The sequence below is a fragment of the Dipodomys spectabilis genome, unplaced genomic scaffold (assembly GCF_019054845.1).
Source record: "Dipodomys spectabilis isolate Male_0828 unplaced genomic scaffold, ASM1905484v1 ptg000783l, whole genome shotgun sequence".
Classification (NCBI taxonomy): domain Eukaryota; kingdom Metazoa; phylum Chordata; class Mammalia; order Rodentia; family Heteromyidae; genus Dipodomys; species Dipodomys spectabilis.
The window spans coordinates 10,862,330-10,886,270 of record NW_024871460.1 but is presented as its reverse complement, the minus strand read 5'-3'; the positions used below and the strand labels follow the sequence as shown (position 1 = coordinate 10,886,270).

The following is a 23,941-nucleotide window of genomic DNA, read 5'->3' as shown; positions in this document are numbered from 1 at the left end:
CCTCCATTGGCCCCAACCTCGTGTGCACCCCTTACTTGGTGTTGATTTGTTACATGAAGAAAAAAATGAAAATAGATCCTCATAAATCACCTTGTACCAGTATTAATTCAAAAGGGATCAAAGACTTAATGAAAGACCAGAAGACATTAAACTATTCAAGGAAGGAGTTGGTAAAACACCATAAATCCTGGATACAGGTTAAAACTATAAGCAAAGATTCAAAACATGACAAATTAAAAAAAAACTTGATAAATGAGATTGTATCAAAATAAAAATGTTTTGGTATGGCAAAGGACATAGACAAAAAGCTAAATAGAAAGCCCAAAGAATGGGAAATTTCCACCAGCTATATATCAAACAAAGCCCTAATATCCTGAATATACTTAGAGCTTAAAAAGAAAATTAAACAGTCAAAGAAACAGCAATCCAATTAATGCTGATGACTTAACATGAAAAACATGTTCAATAGTATATACATAGTATATAGTATATTGTATATTATATATATAGTATATATAGTATATAGTATGTAGTGTATTATATATTCTATGAATATATATTATACATAATATGTAGTATATAAAATTTTTGTATATACCAATATGATTATATATGTATATGCTTTTTTTAGAATGATGATTTCAAAGCCCAACAAAATTATTCTTTTTGGCTGAATTACTGAAACCACCTTCTCTCAGCCTCTATGCCTCTGTACTCTGGGCCTCTGTACTCTGTCATGTGGCAGCTTCTTCTTCTCAAACTACTTTGGAGGTTCTTATAGTGTTTTGGATAAAGTTGAAAATCTTTAGGTTCTTCCAGAACGCACTCAAACATAATCTCATCTTTAGTGAATTTAATACACATATCTTCTGTTCTCTCTCTTCTTACTTGCTATGATACAAATGTAGTAGATATTTTTAGTCCCTTAAAAGTATCAAATGAAGCTGGGTGCCAGTGGCTCATGCCTGTAATCCTAGTTACTCATAAGGCTGAGACCAGAGGATATTGGTTCAAAGCCATCCTAACAGGAAAGTCCATGAGACTCTATCTCTAACTAACCACCAGAAAACTGGAAGGGGCACTGTGGCTTAAGTGGTATTGCTTATGAGCTCTGCGACAGCTCCCAGGCCCAGAGTTAAAGCCCCATGACGAAAAGAAAGAAAGAAGAAAAGAAAGAAAAAAGCATCAAATGACCCAATCTTGTTTTGACCATGTCATTGTTCCAAAGGTTAAAATTGTTCTCATTCAATCTTTTCTATCTTGGCCTTTTGCTATGTTGGTTTTATTTGTCTATCTTGATATCAAGATAGATGTCAGTATGACCATCTTTCTTTAGGAATCCTCCTACTATTTTCTGTTTGCATAATATTCTCTGGTAGAATGTTTCCCTACCTCATAACTCATACCTATGGCTTGTGTAATAGTTTATTAAAATTTTTATCTGCTTCTTTTACAGGTCTGTGAAACTTTGTACTGAAAAAAAACACGGTTGTTGGTGGTGAACATAGCAAGTTCAAGTGCAAACAAGATTGTCCAATATACAGTGAAAAACAAGCATATATTAAATAGTGAATTAAACCACTGAGCAACAATTTCAACTAATTGTCCTTCTAAATATATTCTCAATTGTCAGTTCAGCATTTACCCTGTTCACAGTTGCAAGGATCAAGGCTTTCTACCATTTGTTATACCAATCAGAAAACAATATAGAATCTTCATAAAAGTCAAATTAATAGATTTTAAACTTGAATAAAATAACAGAAAGATTGTCAGACAATATAGGACACAAAGGCTTCATATGATGTATCAGTACTTAGTTTACAATTTTATATGCCTCCATCAAAAGAATGACATCACCACATTTGTTAGGAAATGGAAAGACTTGGAAAAAATTATATTAAGTGAAGTAAGCCAGGCACAAAGAAACATAGGTCCCATGGTTTCCCTTATTTGCAATAACTAGTACACGTCTAGGACAAGCAGAAAAGGTCAAAAGCTATGTACATATGACCATATAAGATGATGTTAACCGAAATAAACCCCAAAATAGGAACACAAGTATTTTTTTCTTGCTTGCTATTGTTTCTAATATTTATAATGGACTATGTGATTTTTTTTTGTTTTTTTGTATGTTCCTTCCCCATGGTATAACCCCTGTTTTCACTGTATTTGATTCTGGTGCCCTGCATCTTGTATGTATACTTCTCTAATTTAGGGAGGGGAATGGAAATAACAAAATGCTGAAGTAAGGATACAGGTTGACCCATTATAACAATGAGATGTACAAGATGCTATGTTGAAAACAAACTTCACAACTTTGGGGTGGGGGGAGGGGAGTAGTTATGGAAGTGGGAAAGAAGAGATGAAAGAGAAAAACAAGAATAGGCAATGTACTCATTACCTTGCTCATGTAACTATAACCCCTTTATACAGTATTTTTACGATAAAAACGTACAAAAACCAATTTTATAGAAATTTCTGTAAGTACAAGTAAGTGCATTTATATGTATATTTATCTATTTAATGTAATTACATTGCATATGGTTATATATTGTATACAGACCTGAAAACTTGTATTTTATGGAATCATGATTAAAATCTCTTAAGATATAGTTTAACATTTCATTCTGACTAGGTGATGAAACTCAGAAATGATTGTGAAATCCTTGACTTTTAGAGTAAGTTTTTGGAAAAGGAATCTCACAATTCCACTCACAATTCACAATATCTGATAGATGGAAAATGCATGCCACAATTGTATGTTCTCTGCCTGACTGTTTTCATTTCTGGTGTTATACCCAAGTCCCTAATATAAGATATGTAGTCTGGTCTATGTACTCTCTTTAAGTTCATTGTCTTTCTTAACCATCTCTGTTATCTATAAACACAGATCTGTTCTTATTTTCTACTTCAAAATTCACATTGCTTGTAAAACAATAACAACAACAACAAAACTCTCATCATTTCTCAAGTTACATTTTAATCAACCTTAAGATTTTATTTTTAAGATCAAAATGTTTCTTTGGTTCTCTTAAAGTATGTACAACTCCTCACAATTCCAAAGTTTCAAAATGTGTACTTCTTACCAATGATTTAAATATTTCTAAACTCTGTGCACTGTCAACGAGATCCAATTCTTCTAGCCATGTCTGGTACAAGTCCACAGTGCACTTTTAGCTGAAGAGTAAACATGATATATTTTCCTGAAGTCTAATTTGACCATTTATGTGGGAGGAAATTCCTTTGGAAAAAGCTTGAGGTTTTACATATGTTATCCCTCAAAGATAAAGTCCCCAAGGTGTAACAGCTGTGGAGCCGTCTGTGCGCCAAATCCAGTTCCAACAGCAAATGCATGCCATCAACACAGACTCCAAGCCAAAAATTCAGGATTAGGTCAGAACGAATTAGCAGAATTACATTCCTAGAAATAAGTTAATGTCACTAACCGTACCAAAAAACCATTTCTGAAAATGGGCTTTGAATATTAAATATTTTACTGGCATAATAACAAAATTAACTATGATAAGATTCATTCATTCATTTATTCATTCATTCTTTTGGTAAATATTTAAATATGGCTCCATGAGTCTTACCACAGCTACATCACAAACCAGCTAAAATGTTTCTTGTTTTTTCACTATATTCTGCCGGAATGTACAAATCTTGGTATACCATGCTCTGTTTTGGAGTGTGGCAGAGACTGTGTTGCATACCACTCTGCAATCATCTCCTATTATATTGATGTGGGCTTAAGAGTGTAATGATGATTTCTCATTAACTAACTTTAATTTTTTTTCAAAGATTTCAGTGTTCTTGGTGGGCCTGACCTAATCAAATGAGATCATAGAAGGAAAAAAAAAAAGGCAACAGCAGATGCTCTGTTGAATGTAAATAAACTGCCTTGATGAGAGAGTATCATGTGACAAAGAATGGCTGGATTTCGGAGCCTCATTTCCATGTACAAGGAATGAAATTCTGACATTGAATCGTGAAAATCATTGTACTCTAGAACATTTTCTCAGTCTGGTGAGACTCCAGGCAGTGTATCCAGCTAACCCATGCCTAGTGTCTTGACCTACAGAAATTGTGAAACAATTCTTTGTTCTGACCTGTGAAGTTTTTAGTATTTTTGTTTAGAAAACTCATATAGAATAAACCAAACTTTGCAGGTGTCATCCTTTACTCATTCATACAGATGTATTTTGATAATATATTATTAATTTATTTATGTTATAGGTATGTGGTAATTTAACTGGTGGCACAGAACAGATTAATTTAAAAAAGAAAGAAAATATTAAAAGGAGTAATTTTGATCCTGCATCTCTCATATTTCCCTCTACATATTAGAGAAAAAATCTTAGCTTCTAGAATGAACATAAACTGAGATAAATACCAATCATAGCAAAATTTTTAAAAAGTTTCTGGAAAAGATGAGATTTCTTAAAATCCTATTTCAGGATATCATCACCTAAAAATTTAAAAACATGGTTTGAAAAATCAAGCAATTATTTAATCATCAATAATTAAGTAAGTAGTTTTTTTTTTTTAAGATGAATGATTCCAAAATGCTCTAATGTATGTTGGCTTTGAGTTTGGAGAATACATAAGAATTATAAGGGAAAACTTATTTTCACATCATTCTGAACATCTCCAACCCAAACAAATAAACTTTTCTACTTCAAGCAGTAGCTACCAGTGTTTCATCTTTATGGGGATCTCTTCTAGTCCTCTTATTTCTAGCCTTTTAACATTGATGTTCAGGCTTTATATATTTACTTTTGATCAGTTTAAAATGGGCCAAGAACCTTCTGCAAAGCCATTGAGATCATTTTAATTCAGTCATATTTTAAATCAAAACATATGAAATATGAAAATAATGTAAAAACATCCTTTGAAACAATAGTGATAGCTTATAAATTAGCTGCAAATGTAAATTTTCTGGGCACAAATTCGCTACATTTCTGAAGTCTAGCAACTTTATCATCATCTCAGTAGGCTTTAGTTTTGTAGCTGATATATTTTGAAGACAATATTAACAATAAAAGACAAAGAATGTTATTCTACAAATACTGAGTAAAAGATTATTCTGAGAGTAGATTATTCCTTAAAGAGTATTCTCAAAGAATAGAATAGACAGTCTAAAAGTTTAGTCAAGTTGTATAAAACTGCCACAATCTCATGATATGATCTTGGAAAAATGCTTGCCCTTGATAACAAGTGGTAGAGCTTTTGATTACGCCAAACTGCTGCAAGACAAAACAGGAATTTGTGAATGACTGGTGAAAATATACTTACTGTAGAAATCTCTGGATATAGTTTAAAAATAATTATTAAGTACCTATGACCAACAGTTTAATATTTGAAATCTTCACATCTAATACTTAAAAAAATACTATCAAGGTAATACACAGAGGTGTTATAGTTATATAAGTAAGGTACTGATTACATTTCTTATCTAACTTGTGACCCCTTCCCTCATTTTCTCCCTCTCTCCCTCCCCCCCAAGTTGTTCAGATATTTCCAACATACTGTCTTGTGAGTATTGCTGTTGCATAGGTTCCCCCTTTATGGTTTGTCTCACCATTTTGTCATTCTTCTTCCCTTCTCTCAAGTGTAAACTTGCTCAATCACTCTGGAAAGTTCCTCAAAGAACCACACATAGCACTCTCCTACAACCCAGCAATCCCACTTCTGGGCATTTACCCAAATGACCACAAACAAGGCCACAGTAAAGCTGCCAGCACAATCATGTTTGTTGTAGCATTATTTACCACAGCTAAGATATGGAACCAACCCAGATGCCCCTCATTAGATGAATTGATCAAGAAAATGTTTTATATATATATACATCTCTCTCTCTCTCTCTCTCTCTCTCTCTCTCTCTCTCTCTCTCTCTCTCTCTCTCTCTCTCTATATATATATATATATATATATATATATATATATATGAATTCCATGCTTTCATTAGAAAGAATGGCATAGTTCCATTAATAAGGAAATAAAAAGGCTTGGAGAAAATCATGCTAAGTGAAGTAAGTCAGACCCAAGGAAACTTAGGTCCCATGGTCTCGCTTATTTGTAATAATTAGTATACATCTAGGATAATCTTAGCAGATGAGCAGAATAGCTTAATGGCTACGTACATATGACCAACTCCAAGACATGGATACAAGAGGTTTTTTTTTTGTTCTTGTTGTTCTCAGTATATTACAGAATGTATCCCTACACACACCATGGTTTAGCCCATGTTGTCACTGTGTTTGATTTTGATACTCTGGATATTGTATATGTTTATTTTAATTTCATATTTTTTTGGTCCAGTCATGGGGCCTGAACTCTGGGCCTGGGTGCTGTCCCTCAGCTCTTCAGCTCAAGGCTAGCACTACTTGAGCCACAGCGCCACTTCCGGCTTTTTTCTTTTTGCTTATGTGGTGCTGAGGCATCGAACCTAGGGCCTCAGGCATGCAAGGCAAGCGCTCTACCACTGAGCCACCTTCCCAGCCCCTTAAATTTCATATTTTAAACATGTTATTTTTATAAGTTATTTTGACCATGATATGTATGTCTAGTAGTTGGCTCTTAGTAGACTAGGTCTGTGGAAAACTCTACATTATGGTATTAAACTGCCTGAGAATTGGCCCAAAAAGAATTAAAAGAATTAAATCCTTTTACACAGGATTCTGATCCAGTTTGTCTGGGACTTAGCAAGCCTTGCTGCATGTTTCATTAATATTATACAAGCAAAGGTTGAAAGATTTAGACAAAACTGGAAAATCCTTCGCTGAATGTAGTGTTTAAAGACAAGAAAACTGTAGGACAATAATACTTATGCAGATTAATAAAGCATATTCCTTAAAAGGCAAAAGAATCAATAACCTGTGACAAATAAACATGAGCACTTCCTTATGTGAGGAAAAGCATGAAAATATGGAGCATAAATCAAAGAGAATATAAACCATTTATACTCATTCTTAACTATCTATATTCCTACACAAAGAAGTGGTCTTGAGGTCTTCCAACAAATTCTGATGACAGAAACTCCAAGACAAAGAAACACAATTAATTCAGTCTTTGTCAATAGTTTCATTACAGTGGAAATGCATAATTATACTAATGTTAGTTCTGACAATTAGTCTTGTCCTAAGCCATGGGGTAAGATGTATTCATTGTGTAATTGCACACTGAGTGATTAATGATAAGGTTTAGACTTCTCAGTTCTCTAGTTGATGGAAGTCATGTGGCAATGTGAAGACTTCTCAAAGAAGGGTTATGAATTTGCCAGCTGCTAAAGGCTGTCTATAATGAGGCCTGAAAATTCTTTACTTTCTGGAATCAAAGGCTAGAGAATCAGGGTTATAGGTGCTCGCTCATTTCCTTGATTTTGTTTTGTTTCCCATCATTAAGTACTTTGAAATGTGCAGTTTGAGCTTGTCAGCCAAAATGGAACTTAAATTAGAAAACAAAAAAATAAAAACACTAAGAAAGGAAAATATCTTTATTAACCTTGAGAAATCAGTGTGTTCACCAACTCATGTTTGAAGTTTCCTGTTGTGCCAAATATAAATTGGTTTACTTCTCAGATAATATACAATTGTGGTATCTCTTCATGAACTCTGATCAGATAAAATTTTGTATATATAATATTTATTTATTTATAATTATAAGTATATATGTTAAGTTGTCCTTTTTGCAAATTTTTTCCATTTCCTTCATAATTTGTAACTATATGATTAAGTGCCAGAGTCTTTCTTCTTACTAGAATGTTCTCTACATCATAATAAGAACTATATAGGTATTCATTTTACAGCTATATCTGGGTTTTCAGTTTAGTCAGTATATATAAAGTCAGAAGTTCCTGTATGTTAGTTTTCTTTTGAATACTGTATCTTGCCTGACTTTAGAGTCAACTTATTCTGAATGATGGTAGAAAATTATGGCATATTTCTCACAGTTAGCAAGAGTTAAAGGCTCATTTCATCTCATTAATTAAAAATTAGTATTGCAGGACATCAGTTCACACCTCTAATCTTAGCTACTCAAGAGGTTGAGATCTGAGTATCTAAATTTGAAGCAAATCAAGGCAGACAGTCCATGAGACTCTTATCTCTAATTAAATCTGGAATCAGAGTTATGGTAGAGGGTCAGTCCTGAATAGTAAATATAGAAAAAAGACAATGACGAGGCCCTGAGTTCAAGCCTCAGTATTGTTCCTCTCCCATGAAAATGTTGATTGCATATTAAAAATTAGAAACCTTGTATATGGTTATTGACAGGAATATCATATGGTGAAGCAACATTTTTTAATATGAACATTCAAAATGGAATTTGTTATAATCAGAATTCCTTACATATGATACAAGCTCAGTGAATGATCAAGTCTCCCTGAGCAATTTCTTATTACCTGGTGGCTTCCCAAATGACAATTTTACTGGGAAAACAGGTTTGATTGTGAGATGTAGGCTGTGTTGTAATTTTATTAATAAAGTCTTTTGCTTCAGTCCAAAAACCTCATGTCATTAACTAGCCTATAAAGTAATTTGATAGATTGATTTCTGAGATTTAAGTGTTGGGTACTATCTTCTATTTTGGGAGATCATTGTATATTTTTCCTCTATGTTTTCCTTAAGGATAAAAAAAAACCTGGGATATTTCTATATGGCACATTTTTTCATCTGGTACATGTTGCTTATGCCAGAAAAAATATATCATTTTATATAGCCCTGTGCATTATGAATGCTTAGTAGTTCCTCAAGGTTTTCTTATTTTTCTGTAAAAATGTACACCAAATTCATTGAACATGGATAGAGTGGGAAGGAAGAAGGCATGTGTATTTTCATACATCTTGTATTTTTGCATTCACTATTTCAGAAATAGATACTCAAAATGCAGAGGTAGTTAAATTTTCAGAGGAAAAGAGTTGTACTATAAGCACAGCTTTCTGAATTCATACATTCTCCATGGTGAATTTAAATCTAATTTTGTGACAGCTATAAAAATGGCTACCTCATGGAGAAAAGCAAAAAAATCAAATTGATGCTATTCTCTGAAAAAGTTACAATGCTAACTAAAGCATTGTTCTGAATATTAAACCATACCATTTCTACCTCTAGTGAACTTCCAGGGAAAATGCAAGTCTTCAAAACATATTTAAGAATCACATTTCAGCATGAAGACTTTCATGATCATTTCTAAACATAAATGGGCAGAAAAAGAACAGTTGATACTTCACACAGAAAGTATTTATTTACAAACATCTAGGGTAGAGAAAATGCTTTCACTATTACCAGTAAGTGTACTGAAAATTATGATTGAATAAATTAATTCACATTATAGTTGCAGGATGTTAACATTCATAGACAATAAAAGAAATGGAAAATAGATCAGTCAGCTAATGTTAGTAGAAAGAAAATGTGACATTACCAATGGTACACAGAGCACAGACATAATACCCACAAACATTTGGACAATTGTAGACCACTTGTACATAAAGGAAGGTCTGCCACAGATTACTTCTGCATTTTGAAATCAATCACTATAAAAGAAAATATAATAAAACAATGTTGGTCATCAGTATGTGAACTGACTCCATTAGAGTTTGTAGTTCTCAAATTCAAGCCATCCATTTTTATTCTTGGAACACATTGAAGCAAAGGATAATACTTTCTTTCCTTTATTCAAAAGGCAAATAATTGATTCTTTAAAGCTAACACAGGCCGGGCGCCAGTGGCTCAACGCCTGAGATCTGAGGATAGCGGTTCAAAGCCAGCCCGGGCAGGAAAGTCCAAGAGATTCTTATTTCCAACAAACCGCTAGAAAACCGGAAGTGTCACTGTGGCTAAAGCGATAGAGCGCTTGCCTTGAGCTGAAGAGCGAAGGGACAGGGCCCAAGCCCAGAGTTCAAGTTCCACAACCAACCAAAAATAAATAAATTTTAAAAAAAAAAGGTAACACAAAGCAGGGTAAGTTACATTAAGTAATGAGTATATTACTTGTGGAACATGGTTACTGCCTTCCCTCACTTTTATCTCCCACTTTCCCTTCCTTCTGACTCCCCTTCGTCCCCAAACTGTAAAGTTCAGTTCCAATCATTTGTCTTGTGAGTATTTCTGTTGCATTGGTTCACCCTTTGTCCTTTGTCTCGCCATTTTGCTAAAGAGTTTTCCTGACATTAGCAAAACATGTTTACATTGACATCGCCTGCCAAACAACATTACTGGCTTTTTCTTAGACTTTCAACTAAAAGTATGTACAACTTTATTAGAAATTCCAGACAGATCATAAGCTCTATGAGGACATGCAGTTAGTTCATGTCTCCTGAAGCAGTTTTTCTCTGCCCTTTAAGAATTATGCATAGTTGATGTGAGTGGTTTTGACCAATGTAATATAAATGGGTGTACATACCATGTGGCATTTCCTGATTTCTTGACCAACATCTATAATTTTTATGAAAGTGTTGTTTGGTTATCATTTTTGGAGGGGAAGATGATGTTTTCCATGTCATAACAGTTATGATGAAATGTCCTGAGTTGGAGCCTTGTGATTATGGTTAGGCTGAACCTGCCTATCTGACCAAATTTAATAGTGACCAAAAATCATTTTATGATGCTACTGATATTATTAGAATTATTTGTTATAGTCACATGACTAATCTGTACTAACCAAGTTACAATCAGTCAAAATTTATATATTAAATAACATAGAAAGAGCAAGTTCAAATCACTTAGGATTAACATATGCAAATCTCTATTAGAATGTCTCTCATTTTTGTATATATTTTTGTTGTAAAGATACTGTATAGAGGGGTTACACAATTACATGAGTAAGGTAATGAGTATATTTCCTAATGAGCATTGTTACCTCCTTTGTTTTTCCCCTAGCATCCCTTTCCTTCCTACCTCCCCAACTCCTCTCTCCCTTCTGACTCCGTGGAACTAACCCAGATATCCCTCAGTAGATGAATGAATCAAGGAAATATATATATATATATATATATATATATATATATATATATATACACATATATATATGTATATATATATATATATATGTATATATATATGAATTCTATGCCTCCATCAGAAAGAATGACAACACCCATTTGTTAGGAAATGGAAAGGCTTGGAAAAATTATGTTAAGTGAAGTAAACCAGGCCCAAAGAAACATAGGTCTCACGGTTTTCTTTATTTGCAATAACTAGTATATGTCTAGGATAAGCACAAAAGGTCAAAAGCTATGTACATATGACCATATATGATGATTTTAAAGGTAATGAATTCCAAGATAGAGACACAAGAGGTTTTATCTTTCTTGCTGTTGTTTTTAATATATATATATATATATATATATATAATGTACTATGCAATTTTTTGTTTCTTTTGTATGCTCTTTCCCCATACTATATCCCCTGTTTTCATTGTATTTGATTCCAGAACCCTGAATCTTATATATACATTTTTCTAATTTGGGGAGGGGAAGGGAAATAAACAAAATGCTGAAATAAGGATACAGGTTGACCCATTGTAACAATAAGATGTAAGACACTATTTTGAAAAAGAGTATCTCTCTTAATCTGAATTATCCAAGAGAATAAAAGGAGTTAACCTAAATTTAATTAGCAAAAATTAATGAGATGAATGAGATGTTCTCAATGAAGCTTGTTCTTGTAAAACAATAGAAACTACACATTTAAGTCACTTGATTGACTCCAAGGAATATGCAGTGACTGTATTATTGCTTGACTAAATAAAACTATTGACATACCTTTCACTCAATATTTTATCTAGCAGTACATCAGCAAATGTGGAAAGAAATCCCTCCTCCCTCCAAGGTAACAACAGTACTGGCACCGAAAGAAAACCACTTCAAAACCCATTTTGAGGAATTAAACAAATAACACTAAATTAACAGGATTTTAAAAAACTAACTATCGATACAAATTATACATTCACATTTTCCTGAAATCCCAAACTGATCAAAGACATTTCAAAATGAGCTTCATAATGAGTTGAAGCCCTATATTTTTATTGCATCTGTCAATAAAGTTTGGTAATAAAATTTAAAGCAGACTAACTCTGAGAGTTGTGCACTATAATAACATAGAAACTCATTTTAATGCATTTCCTTCTATAATCATTAAGAAAAGTCTCAGCAAGTTTATTTAACATTATCATCAATAATGCATTTCTTAATGCACAAGTCTTAATGCACAAGTTAATGCCCATTAGATGATGACCATTGCTTCTTCTGAAAGAATGGGATTGATTGTATTTAAAACTATTTATTAACAACACTGAATATTTATAAATGCTCAAGAATCTCAAAATGATATTGCAGAAAGTTGTTCTAAATTATTAGATTTTAATGAACATTTTGTGTGGACTTTGATAGGTTTATTAACTTTTATCTTCTCCAGTATTATTTTAACTTTTTAGGAAGAAAACCATAGCATATATGTGATTTGTTTTTATAAATGTCCAATATGATCATTTAATATAAGGTTGAAAAATTGGCTCAGAATATGAATATAATAAGAACTATGTTATCTTTGTTGAAAGGATGAATAGAAAATACCCTCAGCTGAGCACTGGTTGCTCATTCCTGTAATCCTAGTAGGGAGTCTGAGAATTTGAGGGTCATACATCAAGGCCAGTCCTAGCAGAAATGTCCATCAGACTACATCTCTATATACAGGAAGCTAGCTCTGGTGACACATGCAAAAGGTGCCCACCAGGACAAGGACGCCTAAATGCGTGGATTTGCACTCAGGAATGTACTCAGATGAGCCCATGAAATACAGTGTTGGAGGTACCCGACTAGTCAGCAGGAGTTCAAACCCCCATTACTGTTTAAAATTAAAAAAGAAAGTACCCTCACCTATTCCTCAAATACCCTCAGTCTTCCCACTAAAATTGTCACCTATCCTTTTCATAGTCATCTAGATGACTCAAAGTTAATTCTGTTTTAGTTTCCAAGGTGGTATGTTCTTTACAAAAACTAAATCATTTATATGAACCTTCATTTTTTCTCTAACTAGATTTGTTTAAATAGATGTATTTATATTTTATGTGCAGTATATTTATGACTCTCTCTATATATACATATATTTCCAGAGAGCTCTAAAATGCTGCTTTTCCTTCCCACCTTCCTTCCTTCCCTACTTCTTCCCTCCTGCCTTCTCCTTTCCTCCCCCCCCCCCCACTCCTCACTACCAATCCTCTCCCTTCAATTCCCCTTCCTTTCCTTTTCCTGTTTCATTTCCTTTTCTTCCCTTTCATTTCCTTTCTCTTTCCTCTTCTAGCAGTTCATTATTTTCTTTTAAATTTCCTTTGTTTTTTGTTGTTAGTGCAGTGTGAACTCAGGTACTGTTTTTTGCTTGCCTGGTGCTCTATCACTTCAGATACATTTCCAGCCCTGTTTTATGCTGGTTATGTTTGGAAATGGATTCTAGGGAACTTTCCTGCCCATGCTGGCCTGGAGTCACAATCCAACAGATCTCAACTTCCTGAGGATTAAAAGTATAAGCCACCAGCCCCCATTCAAAGTGTCTTTTGTACTTTTAACCACCATTAAAACTTTTGAAGATTGAAAGAATATTTGATGAGTAGAGGAATAATGGAAAGAATATTATTAATAACAAATGGAAATAACACCGAGGACAAGAAGAGTGGCTCAAGTGCATAAATTATTATAAATTTAAATTTTATTTGCAACAATGAGTTGTACAAGTCGTTATGTCGAAAAACGAACTTTACACTTGGGGGTGGGTGGGATGGGATGAGAAGGGGAAACAAAGGAGGAGGCAACAATGCTTGATAAGAAATGCACTCATTACCTTGCCCATGTAATTGTAAAAAAAAATTAACAAAAAAATAAAGGAAATTACTGATAATTTCCATTAGATAAAAGACAAAAAAATAGACTGAGAAAGTTTTATGACTGAGTGTAAAGGGGAAAAGAAAGTGGTGATAAGGACATAGAATTTTCCTCATTGTCCAATTATTGAATTAAAAATCCTAGCCAATCCTTTCAATAGTTTTTTCTTGTTGTACATTTTTTAACTTGTCTGAGGTGCACTTTATTGATCAATAAAATAGATATTCAGATGTTTCTCAGTGCAAAGCAGGAGTATAAAGATCAAATGGGTTAATTTAGGAGGAATTTTCAATCGTCTCCAGTCCAAAGAAAGTACTCACTAATTATAAGGGATGAAAATATGGAGGCCACAAAATTGAACTATATAAATTATTATTTAAGTCTCCACCATGATAAAATTTCCTGTCAGTCAAATAAAACTTTCAATTGGGAGAGATAAAAATTCATATGCACATATTTGGGGGATGGGGTTAGAATTTGATACTTCATCAGTATGTAATTAAAAACAGCAATTGTAATATAGGTCTCCATCATTACCCAACAATGGATATGTATTCAGGGAAATATAAATACAAATTTATTTACACTTTAATAAGTGAATATGTTGTTGAATTTCTATATGTTACTAACATGTTCACAATCACAGTCTGTTTTATTAAAAATATAGGAATAGAGTTATCAAATGCCTCATATTTTTGCTTACATACAGTACTTTGGGAAATGATCATTTTCTGTGTACTTGCACTGATAATCATTTTAGTGTTATTCTCTAGACTATTTTATTCAATAGTGTATGTAATAACTAGAAGCAATAGCCACTTTAGAATGAGTTATAATAAATGAAATCAGATAACACTTTCAGAAAGACTGAACATTAATGTGTAAATATTGAATTTATATGTAAAAATAGTTATAAGTTAGGTCTAAGCATAAAATCTTACTCAACTATAATGATATGGAATTTTCTGTATAAAATAAAGACATAAAAGAAATGTTAAACTAATCAATCATCTACTTACTAGATATAAATACTGTGATTATAAATAATGTGATTTTGATTCTGCTTATAAATAAGTAATTTTCTTACCAGATTTCATTCTTGTTATAAAGAGATACTATTTTTTTAATTTAAGCTTTTTAATATGCAGAAATCAAATTAAATTAGACAGCCAGATCATATAATGTTTGTTTGTAGTTACAACATTAGGTGTCTATGTTCTGATAATATTAGTCTGTGAATATTATATTTCTAAGTAACCATTTATAGATATATCATTAAGAGTTGCTCTGTGGCCCTGGGAAGCTCATTTCTGAGCTTATGTTACAGTCATCTACAGGATGCAGATCATTAAATTGTACTGTGATTTCCTAATGATGTATTGAAAAAGTTTTATTGGTCATTACTTTCTCTTACTTTGTGAGACTATAAGCAATGTTTTCTAAATTTACTTGTTTTATTCGTTTATTCATTTATTTTTCTTTGTCAGTTGTGGGGCCTGAACTCAGGGGCTGGGCACTGTCCCTCAGCTCTTCAGCTCAAGGCTAGCACTCTACCACTTGAGCCACAGCACCACGTCTGGCTTTTCTTCTTAGGTGGTGCTGCGGAATCGAACCCAGGACCTCATGCATGCAAGACAAGCACTCTACCACTGAGCCACATTCTCAGCCCCCCTAAATTTATTTAATCTGTCAAATGAAAGGCAGCTAAAATAAATGCTGATTCCAATAAGGATCTTCAGGCGATTCCTTCAACTTGCACATTGTTTTATCTCGCTACTTTATCTGTACATTGAGTTCCTTATTTGCTTTTAATTTATGGTATTTTTCTGTGTTCATCACATTTTCAGGCTGTATCCATTTCTTTTTTAAAATGTTAGTCATAAATTCAATTCTAAGTAGCCTTTATATTTAAGTTACTTGAACACAAGGTATTCAAATTGAGGCCATGAGTAATAAAAGCAACTGCCTAAGTCACAAACACAATGAATTTATACACAAAGCCCTGAACAAAGAGAATCATAGAGAAATACCTTCTTCCAAGTCTTCTTTGGGATTTAATTTGTTTATAGACACTTTTAAATACATAATTACTAAGCAGCAAAGTTATATTTATATAACTTTGTCAGATTTATAATTGGAAAAAACTTAAGAGTAAATGACTATAGGCAGGTTTTAGATTTTAAGAACATCAATCAATCAATGTACAAAAAAATAGTGATGCTAAGGAGAATTAAGATTCAGTACTTAAGATTTTGTCCTCTATTATTAAATTCATGAAACGACTTTTATCATTGAACATTTCAAGTGATCAACATTCTTTATGGATCCTAAATTACTAGGCAACCACTAGGAAGAGAGAATCCCCCACCAAAGATGGTACAGTATCTTTCTTAAATGAATTTCTGATTAATGTTCTACAATATAAAATATAGATTTTTTTAAACGAGGGGACAGTCCACTAAAACATGTGTCTGATAGATTATTCAGTGTCTTTTGTAGTGCTGTTTTTCTCCTTCCATTTATTTATCCTAAATTATTTTACCTCATATTTAAGTTGTGGCTTTATAAAGAGCAACAGAAGACCAGATGGCCATTGCTGTGGTTCATTGAGTTTATATCCTAGCAGGAAGTTAGATGATTGCTTTTCAAGGTCTTTATCATGCATCAAACAGTCTATTTTCCTACAGGGTACGCTGAAGCTGTCAATAGATTTTTGGGGGGCTGAGCATGTTTTATTATTTTAATCTAAGTCATGTGTCTATATAATCATTTAAATGTTTATTTAAACGCTGATATAATTTTTCTTTCTACCTGTGGAGTGGGGATTCATGCTGGAAATGAGTATTAGTGGCTAACAATTGCTTTTTTATAGAAGGAACATCTTTAGTAAATTATTTGTATGATTTCTTTAGATATGTGTAATTTGGGGTAAACTATATTTTTAATATTTTACTTTTAAATTATTTGTTGTCAAACAAATACAGTATCTGAAAATCAAAGTTTTCACAGAAGAATATAGTTCAAATATACACGCAATTTACACAATTAATTCATAGTAGCCTTAAAAATTACTGGATTTTGTCTTTGATTTTTAAAGTACTATCGTCAGCATATTTTTCTTAGAACTATACAGAGATAGAAGCAAACATTATTTATTAAAGGAATAAATATCTATAAGTTAATCATCATAATATGAAATACTAATATGTAGATAGAATATCTATTTCTTAAATGTAAAACATGTAAATTAGTTTATATTAACTGAAGAGAAGATAAACTATTTTAGAAGGAAGAGATACAATTAGGGACATAATGCTAGTAGCATGTGTATGTGACCATGGGTTGATCTTTAGTATTGTAAAAAAAATTGAGTTATTATATTCATGATGAGAAGAATTACTTCTTGAGTGGAAGAAGGAACAATTCACATATACAGAATTGGGAAAAGGGAGTATGAGGTGAATATTAGAGATATGATTGATGATTTCAGCATTTGAGCATAAGTACTTTCATTGAAAAAAGAAACTACAGCTGCTCTTTAAGCACAAGAAACACCCCAAAGGCTGGACAACATTCTTGTACAGATGTACTGTTTTCTTTTGGAAAACATTAAGGTTACATTTGAGCAATGATCCTGATCATCATAGAGTTTCATTTTCAAATATAAAGTGCATTTAATATGAATTAAAGTGTATTTAATATGAATTTCATGAAGCCTGAGGCTCCTTCATTCATCCACTATAGATCTTGTGTGTAATTTTTACTATATATAAAATGCAGGCACTTAATATATTTCATTTTTGAGAATATTTGAACAATAGTGGATTTTGAAATGCTGTAGTGAACTTGAGGCACCCGTTTACACTAACAGTATACATGGATTACTGAACCTAATCAATTTTATTAGATTAATCTGGGTATAATGCTTCCCTTATCTACCATATCACAAAACCTAATACTACTTAGAATCTATATATACCATTTTGTGCCCTTAGAAAATAAAAATAAAATTCTTTGCTCCATTATATCAGATACAAACAAACTCAGTGAGACTTTTTAGTCATTTTATCACAAATATATTATCCACCCCTTTAGTACCTGCTTCCTGGTGTTTTATTTTGTTGAATTTTGCCTTTACCTTCCTACACGTTTACATTATTTAAGGTATCCCTTGGATCTACCATATTTAAGTTAATACATTAGTATGCACTTGGATACCATTTAATGTATTTACTTGTAATTCTATAAGCTAGTTCTAGTTTACACATAAAAGGGAAAAACATACATCCTTTGTTTTTTAGGGCCTGACTTAACTTAATATAATTTTCTAGGTCTTTACTTAATTACTTAATGCACAGCTCATGTGATCTAGATAGTCAACAGTACATCTGAATTATTTTATATTTTGTCATAAGGTCATTTACTATCTATGTTCTATGATTTAGAGCATTACAATAATACATTGTCATTTTTGTAAGTAGACAATAAAAAAGGAGAGCAGTTTGCTAGGTTTTGTTAATTGAAAGTGAAAACGTGAGCAGATGTTAGCTACCAAAGTGTTAAAAATTAATGTCCTATTATATTCTAGTATTTAACATAACAAGGGTTTGTTCCACATTTTACTTTATTTATAATATTTTAAAATTTTTTATTGTCTAGGTGATGTAGAGAGGGGTTACAATTACCTACATAATAATTTTTTGTACTTTAGTCTGCAATTTATTTTTGTTTAATGGTTTGGTGAAGGTCAAGACCTTTTACTCTGGCATGGGATATTTGGATATTTATAACACCATTACAGGCTTTACTATCACTACAGCAAATAGTCTGTGGGCTACTAAAGATAAACACTTAAGAAAAATAGGGATTTGCTCCCTCTAGCTATTATGTAGCCTGTTGCTAGAGATTACCACCTGAGGAAGCAGATATGAATATAATATGACAAACCTTATCTTTTTAATTCTATAGAGCATTTATTTGGTAGTTCATTAAACTACATTTACTAGCACTTTATCAATAGTAGCTTATTACAGAAATGTCTTATTGCTGAATAGACTACTTCAGCATTAATTATTCTATGTATTCTATACAAAGAATAAACTGTATCTAAAATTTCCTTATGTCTTTTAGTTGTGATTTTTAACAAATTAGTTTAACAGCGTGTAAACATACCACCTCCTTCCACAACCTAAGCCACCACTTCTTTGGAGAACTTCTGTTGCAATTTAAATATAGAAAAAAAATCTGGTTAAAGCTTCCAGTCTCTCCATCTCCAGCTATTATTCCATTTCTTAAAAATTGGACTCAGTTGTATATTTTAGTATTACAGTCTTAGCCAGAATTTTTGATCATGGTGTCTAGCAGGAAATAGCTCCTTTTCCTTCAGTAATATTCTTCACGTTGTATTAGGATATAATTTTTTAAACATTTTTATTGTAGAGATGCTGTACAGAGGGTTACAGTTACATGAATAAGGTAATGAGTACATTTCTTATTGAGCATGTTGCATCCAAGAATAAACCGTTAGAAGGCCCTACTTCACTCTTCATTGTTGGTTCAGCTAATGGCCATTTATGTTGCTTTGTCAGAGGTATTCGTTTCCTCCTTAGCCCATTTCTTTCTGGTCCATATCTACGCTACTAATATCCAACCCTTCTCCCATATGATCACTCACCCATCAGAAACAAAATAATAGTCCCAACAGCTCAGCACACCCATCAATGTGCATTCTCCTCTTTTCTGATCAGTGCTTTCCTTTACATCCTCATCTGAATTTTTACATTTTTATTTTGGGCTATAATAACATCGCCAGACGCTCAATACTACACAGTACCTTTTTTATTCATTAATTAATCCAACATTCAACATTTTCTATTACAGCCACAAATTTTCTATAACTGTTTCCTCAAATCTTTTACAGCAACACTCCCACCAAATTGTTTAAAAAAGAATGGTAGGCTCAGTTTTAGATTCAACTGCAGCCCTGTAATTAGTGTGTCAGTTTTACATATAGTTTTTTTAAATTAATTCTCCCTGAGATATGTACTGTATATCCAAATGCCAGACTGGAGGCAGAGTATTGTGAGATTTATACACTTTCATCTCGTAATAGCATATTCATTTTACTTTGCCAGCCAACTGCTGTTAATGAGACAGGAGTGCTGAGAACACTGGCTTGCAAAGGACTCAGGACATATCAAGGCTCAGTGGGAATAAAAGTCATGGAAGAGGCTGTTAAAGGAGCCAGTTCAAGGAAGTGGAGTGCTCTGAGTTGAAGGCACTTTCATTCCAGATTTGGAGCATGCAGGCAGTAGGCTTCCCTTTTAGAGGATATCACTTAGCCCAGCAGCAGGCAGTTTGCTGACTTTTACGAATACCAGCAGATGTTGTTGATAAAAATTCATCCTGTCTGTGAACACAAAATCCCCTTGCACCATACCCTCTAGGTTGATGTGGCGCTTTTTTTTTTTTCTTAATTAAATTATCATCGTTAGGAAGCCTCAAAGAACTCTCAAAAAGCAAAGGTTTCCTCAAGGAGAGACTTCATGTAAACTCCAGGAAAAGCAATAAGCAGATCATTACAAAGTTATCAGCCCCCTGCACAGTTATAAATTAAAGAATCAGTATGCTTTCAAGTGGCAAGAAGCAGACAAAGGAAGATATGAAGTGAGAACTCTCCAGTTTTGTTTATTGTTGTTTGTTTGTTTTTTCTGCCCCTTTGAAACTGGATGACAAAGATCTTCATGGGATATGCATTAGCCTTAAGTTTTAGTTTATAAAAAAAAAAAGGTTGGTAGGAGATAAATTGCAATGTAGAAAATTAAATCATATGCTCTGTGAAGTATGACTTCAAATCTACCCTAAGCCAGTAAATATTAGTAACACATGAGAGGGACTTTTGAGGTTGGAAAGGAAAATTTGTACTTTCTACATGAATTATTGCCTCATTCACAATGTTCCTGCTCTATATAGTTTGTATTTTTAGCCATCCTCTGTGAAAATTTCTCTTAAATCACTGTCCCTAAATGAACTTCCATCCACTCCACTGGGAGACATTAATACCTTCCTTATCAAGGTGTCTCTTGTTTGCCACGCACTCTTTCATTAAAGCAATTATCACCCATTATTGTAATTGCTTCTTTGCCATACAATCTATCCCACTGGACCATAGGTTTTTAAAGATAAGAATTGCTTCTCAATCAATCTTTTGATGCTGAGCACATGAAATACTACTTTTCATAGGACAGGGCTTTAATGAATATATTTGAATGGGTAAATGTATTCATGAGCATTATTGCTTAGAATAAAAGGTGAGCTTCGCAGACTAATTGAAATCAGGCAACTTCTCCAAACTCAGTGTGCCACTTTTTTGATTAATGAGAACCCACACAGGTTAGTGTGAATATCAAAGAAATAAGCCTTCAGGGATCAGGGAACAGAAATAGGAAAGTTATGTCAACACCCTGGAAGCTGAGTTTAATCCTGAAATGAAACAAACTCCAATAAAACAAGAGAAGTAGTGGGTATCGGGTAAGACTTGGAGAGAGATGCTGAGTATTATCCATGTCAAATTAATGTTTTTCTTGACTGTGTATTTGGAAGAAGGGACATGATAAAAATCAAAGAAAAAGCTGGGATGATGGAGCTAACATAAACGTATACTCTGTGCACCTATGTGCTGTTGCATTGAACCTTAACAGTATTGTGATTTTGGTCTTAACTATGTATAGTTTCTAGCCAATGTAGGGAAAGCATTGGTTTCTAAAATATTGCATTTCTTTTCTCAAAAGGTCTAATCAATACGTGCCCTAATCAATGTTTAGAATATCTGCCAATTACCTGGATTGAGTCCCATAACAAAGAACAGTTTTAGGTAATATCAGGAATACTTTACTATATACTTAACAATGTTTATTGTTTGTAAATACCATAATCATCTTTAGGGTGCTTAATGTAATTATTTACATATTTTGATACATTTCATTAAAAATATTATTGTAAAGGTGATGTATGGAGTGGTTATAGTTGTATAAGTCAGATAGAAGAGTATATTACTTTTTGAGCAATTTCATCCTTTCCCTCCCTCTCTGTCCCTTTTTCCCTCTCATCCCCATCCACAACTTGTATAGTTCATTTTTTTGCAGGTCCTGAGATCCTGAAGCTTGAACTCAGGGACTGGGAGCTGTCCCTCTCTGTGCTCAAGGCTAGCACACTACCACTTAACCCTCAGCACAATGTCCAGCTTTTCTGAATAGGTTATGATAGATAACAGTCTCATGGAGACTTTTCTGCCAGGGCTGGCTTTGAACCATAATGCTTAGATCTCAGCCTCCTGAATAGGTAGGACTACAGGTGTGAGCCACTGATGCCTGGCTTGCTCATAGGATCTAATGAGTACCATTGCTTCATTTGTTCACCTTTGTTTAAGGAGTTCTAAACTTCTTGAAAAAAATAAAAATAAAACTACACATCTGCTGATTCACATACAATATTCCATTTCTTCCCATTATAATGAAATAATTTTAAGGAAAGATAGAAATTAATTTTGTGAAGTTTTAAAAAGTGTTATCATACTCAGAGTTTGAAGCCACATAGAGTGGCTCAAACCTAACCTCTCTCCATCACCCTATTTGCCTCAGGGAGACATTTCTCCATGGCATGCTCCTATTGCTGCACATCTTCTGAGAAGAAATGCTAACTCTCCTTTGTATCAGACTACCCTCATGTGGAGAGCTGCGGGAGCTGGCCAAAGATGGCGCGGCCACATGGCACGGCCAAGCCAAACATGGCGCTGGCTTCCGCCTTCCGCCTTCCCGATGGCGAGTGCTCTCTGTGAAAAACAACTCCTTATATGGCTATGGCTTGGCTCCTAGTTTGCTTCCGTGTTTGCGACCCTATTGGTATATGCCACGTGGCACCTCGGGATTGGCCATCCAGGAGGCTTATAACTGGAGTGCGGGTGCGGGGCGGGGGAGAAGCTAATAATCAAGGTTCCTGAATAAACTGCTTTGAGAAGAATCCCGGGTCGTGTCTTCCTTGCTGGTCGAGGTGGATGCGACACCCTCACCAAAAAATTTGCTTATCATAGAGCAGAAGAATGTAGACAGTGTCTTCTCCCAGGGCAAAGAACAAAGTTACATACAACCTTTGTGAGATATAGGTGCTAACTTAGTTTTCTGAATTGAAGATTCACTCTGCATACCAAACTATGCAAATTAAGAATTGGAGGTGTGTATATATACAAAAACCCTGAGACCCTGGCTGAGTGGTGCTTTGCATAATAAGCAATCCCTCATGGCTGACTTAGAAGTCTTGTGTCTTTCATCATTCTTGGTGGAATAGTAGTAGAGAATAGTAGTAGAGACACTTGAAAATTTGCAAGAATACTGAAATATTAGACTCTCCTCTTTCTGATGTTTACTAGATGAGAAATCTCCAGCAATTAATTTTAAATATCTGGACTTTGGTGTGTGATCATGGAATTTAAAAGAGCGAGCTAATGCTTGTAATTTTCCTAGCATATTTCAGTGTTGGCAGTGAGAGATAATGAAGGAGTCATAGCAAGTGCAGAGAAGCAAAAGCAGTGATAACAACAACATCAGAAGCACCAACAGCATGAAGGAATCAGGTTTTAAAACAAAACAGTGCAATAGGGCTGGGAAGGTGGCTCAGTGGTAGAGCGCTTGCCTTGCATGCATGAGACCCTGAGTTCGATTCCTCAGCACAACATAAGCAAAAAGAAAAAAAGCTGGAAGTGGCACTGTGGTTCAAGTGGTAGAGCGCTAGCATTGAGCTGAAGAGCTGAGGGATAGCGCCTAGGCCCAGAGTTCAGGCCCCACAACTGGACCCAAAAAACCCCAAAACAGTGCAAATATATTGCAGACATTTTTTTAAGTGCCAGGTCTAATCTTTCTTATTTGTTGTATAACTTGTGTATGCAAGTATGCAAGTCAGCAGTTGGAGGATTTTTCTTTCACTGAGGAGAGATAAATAAGACTCAGTTTGTTGATATGAATTGGTTGGGATAAGCCACGTGCTAACGGACAAAGCTGAGATACAAAGCTGCCT

The 23,941-nt window shown here is 33.8% G+C and overlaps 1 protein-coding gene across 4 annotated transcripts in view; it reads right to left on the bottom strand.

Annotated features, from left to right (window-relative positions):
* The window catches only part of Csmd3 (CUB and Sushi multiple domains 3), a 926,836-nt gene that overhangs the window by 703,464 nt on the left and 199,431 nt on the right, over positions 1-23,941 (bottom strand). The window lies entirely within an intron of this gene.